A 14,523-nucleotide genomic window follows, 5' to 3' on the forward strand; every position below is an offset into this window, starting at 1 on the left:
AAAGGGGCGGGGGTGTCTTTTTGTTAAGGGCTATTCAGGCGTCTCTGATTTGTGTTAGAACCGCAGTTTCTGTTGTTTGAACCTAAGGCGATATTGGTCATCCTCGCAAGTATTTAAGGTAGCGGTACACAAAAGACAAACAAATTTGAACACTGCATTACCTTATTCGCATGGCTACATTAATTCACATACTTTATTAAACAGACGAGCGCCTGTATTGGTGTCATATGAAAAAGTTAGTCTGTGTTCAATACAATACAGAAATGTCAACACACACACACACACACACACACACACACACACACACACACACACACACACACACACACACACATACACACACACAGGATACTAGTGTCTACTGTCATACCCCACTATTTCAAAGCAAGCTTGCATATTATTTATTTCTAGCTTGGACGTTCTCACTCAAGAAGAATTTTGTTGCAGCTTTCTTGGCAGTCAACACCCAAAGTGATTCATCCTACATATTAATGAAAAAGAAAATCAGAGGTGTTTGTAAACCGCAGCAGCAACAACAACAACAACAACAACAACAAGATAAATAGAGTCCATTATCCTGACAATATGATACTAAAAATACATCAACCACCCAATACAAGCCAATTCTAAAATCGATTAAAATCGTAGAAATGTCCTAACGAATGTTATCACTAGTGTAGCTAATTTAAAAAAAATAAATTCCCATTTGAAAATGTTATAGAATTAAATATTGCGCACATTTTTTCTCAAATAGTCTAATAATATTTGATATCGTATTCTGTTAATGTTGTATTCTTGATCCTGGATCTAAATAATCCATTCCAGGTCGTACCAAAGTTAATGTATTCTCAACAAGGAGATCTTGGAGATGCGTCTGCATTCAATCAATATATTTTCGATAGTCAATATAGGGCTACTTTTTTACTGCAAGCTGAAGATAATTCCGATTTAAATTACAGAGGTAAAGTGTATAGGATAGAGAAAAATATGCATCTAACATGGCACCACTTTAAACTATTTTATTTTATTTATAACTTTAAATCAAGATACTATGGTCTTTGCAAAGGCAGTTGAGATTTTTCATTGACCACAGATTAAAGTTTTAATTAATCAGAAGAATCAGGCCTTATTAGTTCGACATACTCGCATGTGCAATTATGCAAACTTTTCAAGAACTGTTCATGGAAAGTTATCCATCAATCCATACAATCAGTGGTTTAATGTCTGTCCATGTCGTTGCCGAGTAGGCTAAAGCATTAACTGTTATTTTACTGTCATTTGGGCCTATGCTTTTTTTTAATTTTGAATTCGGTATAACCAATAGTTTTAATTTTGAGTTGCCGCTTTGTTTAAGTGCATGTAAAGTCGACTTAGCCACAGGGATCGTGTAGATAAAATTGTAGCACAATGACATGTTGGAGATTTCCTTTCACAAAAGCCTCTTGCGAAAATAAGACATAGGCTAATGATAATTAAGTAGATACTATACAGTAATGAAAACCAAATCGGGCACGCGGATGCACGCGTACAGACAGACACTCACCCAAGCACTTCACCTCTCTATCAGTCTCTATACAAACCCAATAGCCCGCACGTGCTTATGCACACAAACACACACGCGCTCACACACACACAAACACACACTGAGAGAGAGAGAGAGAAAGAGAGAGAGAGAGAGACCTAGTTAGAGCCACAAGTAAGGAGAGACCTAACAAAGGCCACAAGTGAGGAGGCAACGTGCTGAAGAACAGTGTCAGGAGACATTTGTTAATTACATTTTGCGAAGGGTGCAAATAACATGACATGGTATTCAGTGGTAAGTCCAAGTTATACAATCACTCGGAACGTTATAACTGTTTATAGAAAAAAAACTTCCATCTAACTAACATGTAGGCCAAACATTATCCCGAACGGTTGAAAAGTAAATAATTTAAGCATAGGCCTAGTAGTAGCTACCTATCTGTGAATGCAACATTTTTGAGGTAGTAGGCCTAAATTATAATTCAGTCATAATACACATCAAATGATTTTTAGACTTGTGTAGAGTCAAGGTTACAATAAAATGCAATGTTAAACGACAAGCTGATTTTTGACAAAGTCGATCGTCGTGCCTATCCCTATTGCTCTCTATGGGAATTTGGCATAAGACTAACACAGTTTGATGGTTTGTTTAATTTGATATTATGTTCTGAAAATCATTCATAACAAGCTCAATGTTGTCAGTCGGCTCAAAACCTGTTTGCTTTATGGCAGTCTGTTAAGTGAGGAGTTGCCTCAATGCCTAAAGCAACAAGTTGCGTCCAATGATTTGAGGCTGGAACACTGACTTTAGAATTAAACAAATGATGCATTTAATCACCACGAAGAGAAAGTAATCTTCAACGTACCATTAGGAAAATCATATTATTGCTGTGCTAAAAAATAACTATCACTGTTAGTGTAACAGTGGACATAATGCAAGTGTATAGCCTACCTATAAGAGCGAATGCGAGTGGCCTAATATGCGTAGGCTACTTCCAATTATAATAATCATTTATTTCGAGTTTACTTTAGAGCTTCACGACTAAGGAGTTATTTTCGGGAAGGGCCAAAAGCACAACATATCAAGGTTGAAGGAAGGGCCAGGGATTTATTTTACATGTGATATTTGCTTCTGCAAAATCAGTCTGTGGAAGGGAATGGTACGATTATGTAAGACACAGGACAGGTGCTATTTCCACACTTTAAGAAACATCGGCTTAGTTATTCAGCAGGGGGAATTACACCACTTAAGAACAACGTTGAAAGGAAAAACAGAGGTCATAATTAATCGATTAGCCGACTACACAGAGTGGCTTATCTGTGAATGACATTATTAATCCTCGCCTGTAAATGATAACCATGTGCTATGGCTGGATCTGGGAACCTACAGAGAGCATAACATTCAGCCTGAGAAAGTATGTGTAAGAACTGATTGACTTCATATACAAGGGTAACATATCAGCAACTGATAAAATCACAAAATTCCAAAATTAACCTGGTGAACACAGTGCTATCCCAACTGAGAAATTATGCCCTCGGGGTGAAATAAAAAAAATTCGCGAAAAACTCGGCTGCAAGCAAAAAAGTAGCCTACTCCCTACACTACAACCTAGCCCACTCGTCTGCTCTAAAATCTTAACGCTAGCTGTAAAACTACAATGACATTGGACTCTTGACACACCCGCTCAAACAGCGGCGCATCGCTGCGTTTACAGTGGTGGAATTATTGTAGGCTACAGTGAATGAGAATGTAACTGAATAACGCCTTATGATGATGTTGCTGACCTCTGCAGCGGCGAACCCTGCCACAAGTCCAAGCTCAGCAGGGCTGCTACAAGTCAAAGCATAGCTTACATTTAAAGAACTTATCAAGTGTGCGAAGGTCTAGCTATCTCTCTTCATTTCAACTCCTATATCTATCAAATCGTTGCCAGTTAGTTATGAGTCGAACCAGACCGATGTATTGCGCGCAATTCTTACGATGCTTTCTGCGTCTTCTCGAAAGGTATTACTACTTGCTTACTGCGGAAACACACTCCGAATGTCTTTAGCCACGAAAACACCAGAAACAACAAAAATAGCAATGCCACTTTTTTCATGCGCAAGTCGAACCATGGAATCGGATGTGCTCATAGCTTGCTCAGCTTCGCCAGGTCAAAGGCTCTCCCACACACGCGACGCACCTCCCGTTGTCCTGTACAAAACATAATCGCTTTCCTCCATTTCCAAAACCAAATGGGCAACATCCATAAGAAAAATTCCGTTTTCTCAGCTCCTGTTGGTTTGTGGCATCCCTCCTCGGCTCTTCTATCCGTGCATTTAGGGATGCTGCTTGCATTTGAATTGCTGCTTGTTGTTATGGATCTGCTGGGCGCTGAAAGGGAATCAGTATGCAAATTGTTTCGGTTACAATCGAAACGTTCGATCTGTAATAGCTGTCTCAGGGAAGCTGATGTCAGTTCCCGCAGCTTTAGCTTGCATTCGCTCTTTTGCATGGCCTTTCAAGAAACATATTCAAATCGTTAATTTTCCAACAACAATCATAACACATTTTCTAGGTTTGTGAGTGTTAGTATTATATTTTATAGAAATTATACATTGGATGCATTTGCCCAAATGATGCCCAAATGATGCTGTTGCCTACTCTAAGGCTACAATATTGCCTTAAATAGGTAGCTTCACAGGATTCATTATTTGATTTATTACATCAAATTAAACTCCTGATTTAACACGTTTTATCGGTTTGCACATTGTCTGGAAGTGCAACTAACGTTTGAATGTCACATTATTAAGGGTCAGAGTTTGAACGCAGATGCTTATTTAAATACATAGTCGAAAAAATATTTGAAGTGATAATAGGTAACGGTCATTATTGGAGTTTGACTGTGTAAATCTAGACTTTACCATAGGGCTACCATAGTCACTTAAATATCTTTGCATGTCACTTAAATGTGTCTAATGCAATGTACTATTTTGATAAAGGCTAACATTTCGAACAAATCTCCCAAATCCCTCCAGTTTTATCATAGCTGCCAAATGATGACATAGGGTTGGGATATTCTTTAAACATCTTCTTCTCAGAAACTTTAATTATGGTGTGATATAGACTGTGAGAGACAATTGCATCAGAAATTAAGAAAGATAATCAAATAAGAGTACTTAGGGGTATCAAATAACACCACCAACAAATCAGGTGCAGTGCATCCTATACGTAAGCTTAGCTATATATGCCCAGGGGAAGAGGACATGAACACATCGTTTCCCCTGATTTTCATCTCGCGTTAGGACGACCATCTGCTGTCCAGTAAAGGGTTATGTGCAGCTGACGAAGGAGCAAAGGTCAGTGACCTTCGGACAATGCAGGAGGAAAGAGAAGTTCAAATGGTAAAGGCTGGACACACTTTATTTCAGATACCACATTTGAAACATGGAGCACAGACCAACAGACGAATTCATCGCCCCCTTGAAAACAGTGGCAGTATATGGATTAATAATTTAGACAAAATGAGCCCTGTTGTTGTGTTAAGAGGTGTCAAGCAATGCGTTTTTGTAGACTGCAGTGCTGTTCAGTGTGCAGATATTAGTGTGATAGTGGAGGCCACCTAAATTATTTACAATTGTTTCAGTGAGGCCTAATTCAGGACTGGCAATGGAGAATATGTTGTGGTTTTCTTACAGACCAGAGATTGCTGATGAATAGAGCTTTCACCATGCTAATCTCGTAGCATAAATATTTAATCAAGCTCCAGATAGCTCAGTGTGTCTTTGAGAGCTTGGTTTTGATTTGCACATCGAAACAGCAGCCTGACTGTCTCATGCATGCACTCTATGAGAAGCAGAAAGGGCTTTATGTTGAAGTGTCTTCCTTCCCTGATATAGACTGTCATGAATTGGCAACCATTTAGTATGTTTAACATGCCCCAGGAAGTGGAAGTGGACTCAAACCTATGCTTGTGTCTTAAAGAGCCTTGCCTGTTCAGATCACTCAGGATGTCATTTTATACCTCAAATCCACCTCAGCATAAGTGTTGCATACCTGATGTTCTGCCATTCTTCAGATATATTTCTTCACCTGCTTTTCAGCCGCACTTCAGCCTGCTGGAGGGGGCATTTCACCTTTCTCTTTAAAATACCTCAAAGGCTTTCTATTGTACTTCAGCCAGAAAACCTACACTTGGCCAGGTCGTAACTTTTCACATCTTCCTTTTTCAGAAAGGAAGGATCATAATCATTCTGGAATATTCCTCTACTCTTTTGATATATCCACAGGCAGTCATCGTGCCCTCCATAAATGTCATCTCTCCAACACCTTTTGCGCTCATGTATATCATATCATATGTTGATCACCACAGCCCCATCTCCGTGCTTCACTGTTGGGATTGCATTTACTATGGCAGTCCTAGCCAGGTTCACACCAAACATGCTGGACCCCATATTAGTCTAACACATTTTTCTGAAGTCTCATCTGACCAAATCTGTATTCATCAGACTTCTTTTTCATGTTCTTTAGTAAAGTTTAATCTTGCAGTTTTGTGCCAGAGAGCAAATAAGAGTTTTATATTGGACACTGTTGAGGTTGTCGTTTGGCAACATCCTCCACACCATCTGAGCTGTCACAAAAACTCTGATCTCCACTGATGACCCCTGTGCCAAGTCTGATGTGTTTGCTTGTCTGTTTTCGAAAGCTAGATTGTAGTGAACTAAAGTAACTATCCAGGGCATCTTTTCAGGAGGACAACCACTGTGGCTGTGATTAGTGACATTATCGGTGGTTCTATACCTCCTGATTTCTGCTGCAACTATGTTTCACATGACATTTAGTTTGTCGCTGATTTTCGGTATACTCTTCCATCTGTTCCTATAGCATTGTTTCCCATATGGAGCCATAATGTAGACATGCGGATGGACCCAGTCCATACATCCCAAATAGAGAAAGTACTGGTGTACAGATCATTTCATAACTGTGTTCATGCAATTAGGCAATATACATAACCATCTATCCAGATAGACATGTGCAACACATACACACACACAGGCACGCACGAATGCATGTACGTTCACATGCGCTCACACACACTCACCACCAGATAAACTAGTTATTTGTCCAACACCATGCATACAGTGTGTTCTTGGAACCTATGTAAAAGTAATAAGCTATGAACATCTTTCTGAGATCCACAGTCTGTCACTACTCTGTTTTTAAAATGCTGTTAAATGGCTGCTGATGGGAGGATATGACTGCAATAAATGACTGCAAGGCCTGGAGATGTGAGGCTGGGATTTGTATTCCATCCTGAGAAAGAGAGGGCAGACTGAGCTCTCACCAGAGCTCCCTGACAAGACTGATCACTGCTTCAAATTGCAAGCGTGTTTACAGAGCACCGAGTCTATGGGAAAAAGGCTTCAACAATTAACCACAGAACCCTTGTGATAAATTATCTTCCGGCTGTGTGCTAGTGTGCATTAACTTTATTGCTCTGAAAACGAGAAAGTAATGTATTAGTGTTCTTGGGCACGCATTCTCTAATTTATGTGCGAGCTTGCACTGTTCACAGGTGGCTCAGGGTAAATAAAAGGCCACTATCAGGGCCCACTGTGCTCTTTTGTCTCACTAATCTCTGTTGGTAAAGCATTACTAAAGAATGGGTTCCAAGTGGCAAGTAATTACTACCACAGAATTCCTCTGTGAAAGTTAAATGTGTAATGTTCAGTCTTGTTGGTTTAGTGAGACCCACAGTTTGGACAACATAATGTAGTGGGTTATAAAACGTTACTGACCTATCAGTGCATACAGGAGACAAAGGAGATAATTTTTTCACTGCATGTAAAATCGCAAGACAAAAGCTTCAAATAAAAACGGCCGCTTTCTCATTGACCCTATGAGTTATTTACAGAAAGTGCATAACTCTATGCATAGAAACATTATTCCTGTCTCTGTTCCTCTGAGTTTGCTAGGAATTGGAATGTGAGATTGTTTGGAGCAATGTCTGCCTGAAGGGTTGGCAGATGCTGCAGTAGTGTTGAGGGAGTAGTGTACAGGGGCTATCTGTATATTTAAGTTACTAGGTGAAGGATGGAAAATGTACTCTGCCTAGACAATGAAGATGGCAGCAGATTCTGAATTCAGAAACCTGCTACATATACATTTGTATTACTCACAAAACATAACTCTTTTGACAGATACATTAAAGGTGCTATAAGCGATGTAACGTGGTGTCTAAGCTAAAACATTTTTTGTCACATACGGCTAACATCACCTCACCATCCGCCAACTGCCTGTCCACCAAATAAACCTGTAAAAAAAAAAAACAGTCTCCGTGGACAGCCTAGGCTCCAAAAACGGCCACAAAACAACTTGGGCCAACCTTGCCCATAAAACGAACTGTAAACAAACATACTGTACAAACTGTTCCAGCAAATCACTGACGAGATGCGTGTTTGGGAGAGTTTCAATTGCATCGAAGGGAGGGGGAGGGAGTAAGTATATATAAGTACTACTGTCAAATGCATACCACTTCAAGATCAAGATGGTTTATGGTCAGAATGGTTTGGATGACACTTTTATAGTTCTCGGATTTTTATCTCGTTGAACATAGCCGAGCAAATATAATTTGGGAAATATCATTTGGGAGGGAGTTCATGTCTTCATGACTCCTAGAAAAGAAGAGGTCTGATATTCAGTGTTGGTTCATATGAGTGATGGGGTTGGGACCAATGAATGAGGTTATAACATGGAGCTATGACTCGACTATGTGGAAGCTCCCAGCCCATCCCTGTTGGCCGTATTGGCAGTGCTGTAGTTAACCAAGCATGGCTCAGACCCCAAGGCGGCTGCCCAGGGCAGCGGTGCAACATGGCAGGTGACCATACCATGTAGTGAATCAGCAATCATCCAGTGTCTGAGATCATAGAAATGTAATTTGCTGAGGATCTTTTTTTTTTCTGGATGTAAGTGCAACAGAGATATTGGGTTACTCTCATCAGATCTGACCACACCACTTCAGTCATGGTAGCCACCCAACCCTGTCTCTTCTCTTTCTGTTAGCCCACCTGGGGCTACGCCTAGCACTGCTACAGTGCAGCATCTCCAACTCCCCAAAGTGGAACATATGAGCGGCCGGAAAAAGTGATTATTATTTATCATGATGTAGTCGATAAAGTACCACACTAACAGAGGGGCCGTGGTGGAATGTGGCCCATCTATTTCCTGGCCCCACAAGGCCTCTGCAGAGCCTCCCTGAGGTGCTCTGTCTTGTTGGCAGTGGCCCTCACACTAAAAGTGTTCTGCTAATAGCCAGGGGCAGACGGAATGGATGGTCCAAGAGCCATGCAGCGCTGACACCACCCCTGGACATTCCAACATGAGTCGGGGCTCATTCAAGTCAACAAAACAGGCCCTCATGCTCTTCACCAAACGCGTAGAGTGAGAGTAACATTTTATATGAGAGAGGAGAGGCAAAGAGAGGTCTAAACTGATTCAAGATCAGTTTGAGGTTGAAGCTAGCCTGGTTAACGTCAGACCTCATCTCATTGAGAGATGGGGTCTGGGAACTGGACATTAATTTTCTTGTATTTGAAACATGGTTTAAGTAAGTATAAGTAGTAAGTATATATACTCATTTGATCCCGTAAGGGAAATTTGGTCTCTGCATTTATCCCAATCCGTGAATTAGTGAAACACACTCAGCACACAGTGAACACACAGTGAGGTGAAGCACACACTAATCCCAGCGCAGTGAGCTGCCTGCAACAACAGTGGCGCTCGGGGAGCAGTGAGGGGTTAGGTGCCTTGCTCAAGGGCACTTCAGTTGTGCCTACTGGTTGGGGTTCGAACCGGCAACCCTCCAGTTACAAGTCCGAAGCGCTAACCAGTAGCCCACGGCTGGTTTACGAATGCCCAGAGCCGTTTATTGGGTGCTACGAATGTCTATCAAATGCGTCTGTACGTAGCTCATAACGGCTTCGGTGTGTCGTCATCGTCTTGCTGCCCTCCCTCCGTTCTGTGATTGGTCCCCTAACTGAGGCGAAAATTTGCTCCATGGAATCCAGGCTGCCTAGCAGCGTGAATAAAATCACGTGCATAAGGCAGCATGGGAAAACCCAGGCTAGGTTGAAGCAGATTGTCCAGTAAGTTTAAAGTGAAAAAGATACATCTTTTAAAACGATCATTTTTTAGATGAATGACAGTCAGAAAATCTGACCAGCACTGATATTTGTCTTACTCTTTGTGCAGTGATGTGAGTGTGATCACATGTGAATGGGCTCCCTCCTCTACTCGTCAGTATCACAACTAGTTCGTCAGTATCACAACTAAAAGTCAGACGCAAAAAGTGAAAACGCCATGTTCAATGGCATCTTCAAAGACATGACTTATCAATGAAATGTCACTTGGTCATCTGCTCTCTTGCCTTTTAATCTGACCTCTGTTGTCTCCGCGTGGAGGCCTGTGTGGACAGGTGAGCCATCTGGAGCAAGCAGTCTGAGGAGGAAAGTCAGGGGACATAGCACAGCATCATGCCTCATAAAACTCTCTAAAAGGCACTTTTTTACATATTGTATTCAGCTCAGTTACTAAATTCGCTTGTCTTGTAGTTTAATAGTGGTATTACTTTTGTTAACATAAAAAGCAGACACAGAGCATGTTACTGTAATATTTACGTACACCATGTACAATCCCTTTACAGTCCCTGTGAAAGTTGCGTCCCTGACAATGCTCAAGAATGGGATTGTGTGCAGGGCAGGGGATTATTAGAAGAAGGACCACCAGAGAACACTGCTACTGCCATCCCATACTAATACATGAGCTGAGTCTCCAGTCATACAGCAGGAAAAACAAAAGTAATCAAATCTACCAGAGAGACAGAGAGAGAGAGAGAGAGAGAAAGAGAGAGAGAGAAAGAGAGAGAGATGAAATAAAATAAATGGAGTTGGCAGCCTGAGCCATAGAGCAAGAATTAAATCATAGAATGGCTCATCATGCCATGGCCACAGCACGTGGGTATACAGTAATCTGAAGTATTTATTGGAGCCAAGCACTGCCATTCCACATGTGATAAGAAATAATTTGCAGTAAGAGAGTTGCATGCACCACCCCACACTCCCATCCACCCCCCGTTGTCTCAGTGCTAAGGGGAGAGTCCTTGCGGTGATTTATCGGGGAGAAGGCTGGCCACTGATAGCCAGACACCAAATGGCTGCTCATTACTCAATCATGTCTCACATTTCCACACTCAGCCAAGAGTTTTCCATTAGACCAGTGGTTGCACCCGGGAAAATGAATTGATGGCGTTTTCTGGGATAAATGTATAAACTGGAGAAAAACAAAACAAAAATATAGGAACGATACATAAACAACACCTATTGCAGGCTTAGGCGTCAACTGACCTTTTGATTGCATCTTTGAAATGGAAATGGACAGCTGGTCATCCTGCTGCTGTGTGATCTTTGTGCTCAATGTCAAAGGTCAGCATCCACCACAGCACATGCTGGTCAGGGACAAGTCAAACAAACACACACACACACACACACACACACACACACACACACACACACACACACACACACTGACCATCATGTCCAAACTTGACCAAGGGCAAAAATTCATTTTATGTGTATATCGAGACTATTTTGTCTTTGTCAGACATCACATTACTGTCTTATCATATTTTTTGTATATTTGTTTTTTCTGTCATAAACCTTCCATTCATCAATAGAATGTATACTGTCTTGTTCTTAGCTATGTTATGCAGTTCTATATCACTACTTCATGACACAAACAAATAAAAAAAGCATGATCAGTTGCTTTTAATGCAGAATGATGCGCAGCTAAATAAGTCAGTTGTTGAGAGGCAGAGGGCAACCAAAGCTGTGGTTCCCCATATTGTCTCTTCACGTTTCACGAAGACTCTAAAGGTGTGCCATGCTAAAGTTGCTCACTTTTTAGGTGTTTCCCAAACTGTGATTGTTGTCATTCACCGAAGTTTGAGCATGCTTGAGATTTGTGATGTGCATGATCGCTCAGGTTATCATTAACATTTATAAAAAGCATCAGAGTTTTTTAATCAGAACATTTATAATAAATTTCAGAACTGAATAACTTCCCAAATATGACATATGTAGACAACATACTCACAGATTCGTATTTGAAAGGGATAACAATGAATGACTAATTCATTTTACTGATCAGTATTTTTTCTTTTATTTAATGAAGCACAAAACATGACAATACGTGCATATGTTGAGACACTAAAACAACATTTTTATTTATATTATAGTTGTATATTTTAAATGTATATTAATTACTGTGTTTTATGTTACTTAAGAGTGGTCCAGACCAACCTTACAAATCACTTACAGAAGCCATACTTAGCTAAGAATGTTTTGAAAAACACTTCCAAACATTAATAGCCTCATTAAGGTAGTTCTTAAGAACTAACGGATGGCAATAGTATTAAGAAGGTTTTCAGGAAATGCCACCAAGGGCTCATTGCTAGCTCTATGTTTAGCTTTCATGAAACTGAGACCTTAACAGCTCTGTAACGGCAGCTCCAAGTTGTTAAGGCAAGAGGAAGTTTGGTCATTTGAACGTTTTGCTGGCTTATGATATTGTAAAGGGGCCTGGCTTGCTTCATTTGTGTAAGTGGAAGCGGAAGGGATGTTTAATTCAGAGTGCAAGGCAGTTTTGGCAGTGCTGATGGCTCTCAGAATAGCCTTTTGATGCAACGGGGATAGGAGGTGGTGGCAAAGTGCCCAGTTTAACAACAGTTAGATCAACGCACGTTTGCTGACACACCAATAAAATGCATAGTGGTAATAAGCATAACAGACAAGCAGGCATTAATGCTATACACAGTACACAGATATTGTGCACATGCACACAGATGCCTATGCACAAAAGGAAGAGGATAAACACAGTACATGCTAACAAATAAAAGACACCTACACTTATCCATACATACACATACAGACAGACACACACCTTCACCCCCCCCTTCACACACACACAAAGACACACACACACACACACACCACGCCACACACGCTTCTTGTCTCAGATCAAGCCTATTAATGTTACTTATGTTATGCAATAGTGTTCAGATATTCAGTGTTTAGGTTCAAACGACACAAACAAAAACAATTTAGCCTAACTTATTTGTGTCACAATAATATTGAATTAACTGGATCATGATGTCTCCCCCCCCCCCCCCTCTCTCTCTCTTTGTGTGGGTGTGTGTGCGTATGTGATTGTTGCTGTTGTATTGTTGTTCTGCGGTGTTTGCCTTCATTTAACCATGCAAGTTGAGCATTAAAACAACTTTTTGACCTAGACAACAGCTTCTAGTGCTTCATACACAGATAGAGTTTCACCAAGCAATGCTAATGTACAGCATTCTGTGGAGGTCTTCAAAAATCATCCCATTAGTGCCATTACCACTCCATTCTCTGTTTGGTCAGAGAAAAAAGCTTATCAGAAAGCGATGCACGTAGACATACGCAGAGAGAGAGAGAGAGACTCTCCTGTCTCTTATTCTCTTTCTCTCTCTCTCTCTCACACACATACACACACACACACACACACACACACACACACACACACACACACACACACACACACAGATACTGACACATGCCCGCACACACAGTGGTACTCAAAGATTTGCATATGCTCAGGGAAACACAAACGTTTTTAACTAAGCAGATGGATTAAAGTGATAGGGGACTGACTGATTGATGAACTTACTTCAAAAAAGTGTTATTCATGCTGAAAAATCAATAGAATGCTTCTCATTGCTTACACAATGTATATAAATTGAAAAGAAAAAAATCTATGGACAGCAGAGCAGAATTTGATAGAAAAAATAAACAAAAAAATCTATAATAATTAAACAAATAATAATTAAAAAAACGAACACACAAATACAATAAACACATAATAGAAAAAAAATGCTTTATAATAACAGTTAAAAAACCTGAGTACAAAATGAATTAATAAACCAATAATTTAACTCCACCATCAATGAATGTCAACAACGGCTCAAACGAGTGCCACAGTCCTTAGCTGGGATCTAAAATGGAGGCTCCACTTCAGCGGTAAAAATGGATTCCCAAGCCGCTTCTCATCACTGTAAATAACAATGGATGCAGAAAAACAGTAGGCAGAAGCAGGCTGACAAACAAGTCTACATTGTTCCTGCTCTGTTGCCTCTGCATGGAGGTGTGCATATCAGACTGCTATAGGAGGCAGAACATGAGAGTGAATGCTTGGTGAATAAATGTATCTTTTTATCTGGTTAAACTGTCCAAACATGTCTCTCGCATGTTGGTGATAATGACTAGAAGCCACGTAGCCATCACCAAAAAAAGCACGGACAAAGAAAACAGCAGGATGGACAGAATGGCTGTGAGTTCGTTTGTGTGTGTGTGTGTGTGTGTGTGTGTGTGTGTGTGTGTGTGTGTGTGTGTGTGTGTGTGTGTGTGTGTGTATGTGAGTGTGTGAGAGAACCAAGAAAATTATTGCTATTGATTTCTTTCCAAGAGATGTGGAAATGTTACCAGATGGGACATTTGGCTGTGAGTGTGTCCAAGTGCAAATTTGGGTTTTGAGCCATTCCGTGCAAAAAACAGGAACCTCACATTTAGTACTGCACCCACTGAATATTGTTATCATTGCATCATCAATGCAGACTTCCCAAAATCTTTTCTTACATTGTTTTGCATGTAGAGAATATTAACACTCGGGCCTTGTAACATTAATCCAGTCAAAGGATTCCGTATCCCAAAGATCATCTCCATTATTACTCTTCTTTCAGCTCTGAGTTCAGCTGTCAGTCACAGCTCATAACTTGTACGAGGCACTCTCTTATTGAATTGGTGTACACCAAGCCCCCAACTGAAAGTATTCAGATTACAGCAACAATTCAATAAGAATTAACTCAGGATACTGACATGGATATGAATTACACTGAGAGGTCTGGCAATCTGAAATGCTCTGTGCTTTGGAGA

Source organism: Alosa pseudoharengus, unplaced genomic scaffold (genome assembly GCF_046254945.1).
Source record: "Alosa pseudoharengus isolate Yale_2024_CS ecotype anadromous, Long Island Sound unplaced genomic scaffold, YU_APseudo_1.1 YU_APseudo_1.1_scf_16, whole genome shotgun sequence".
NCBI lineage: Eukaryota > Metazoa > Chordata > Actinopteri > Clupeiformes > Clupeidae > Alosa > Alosa pseudoharengus.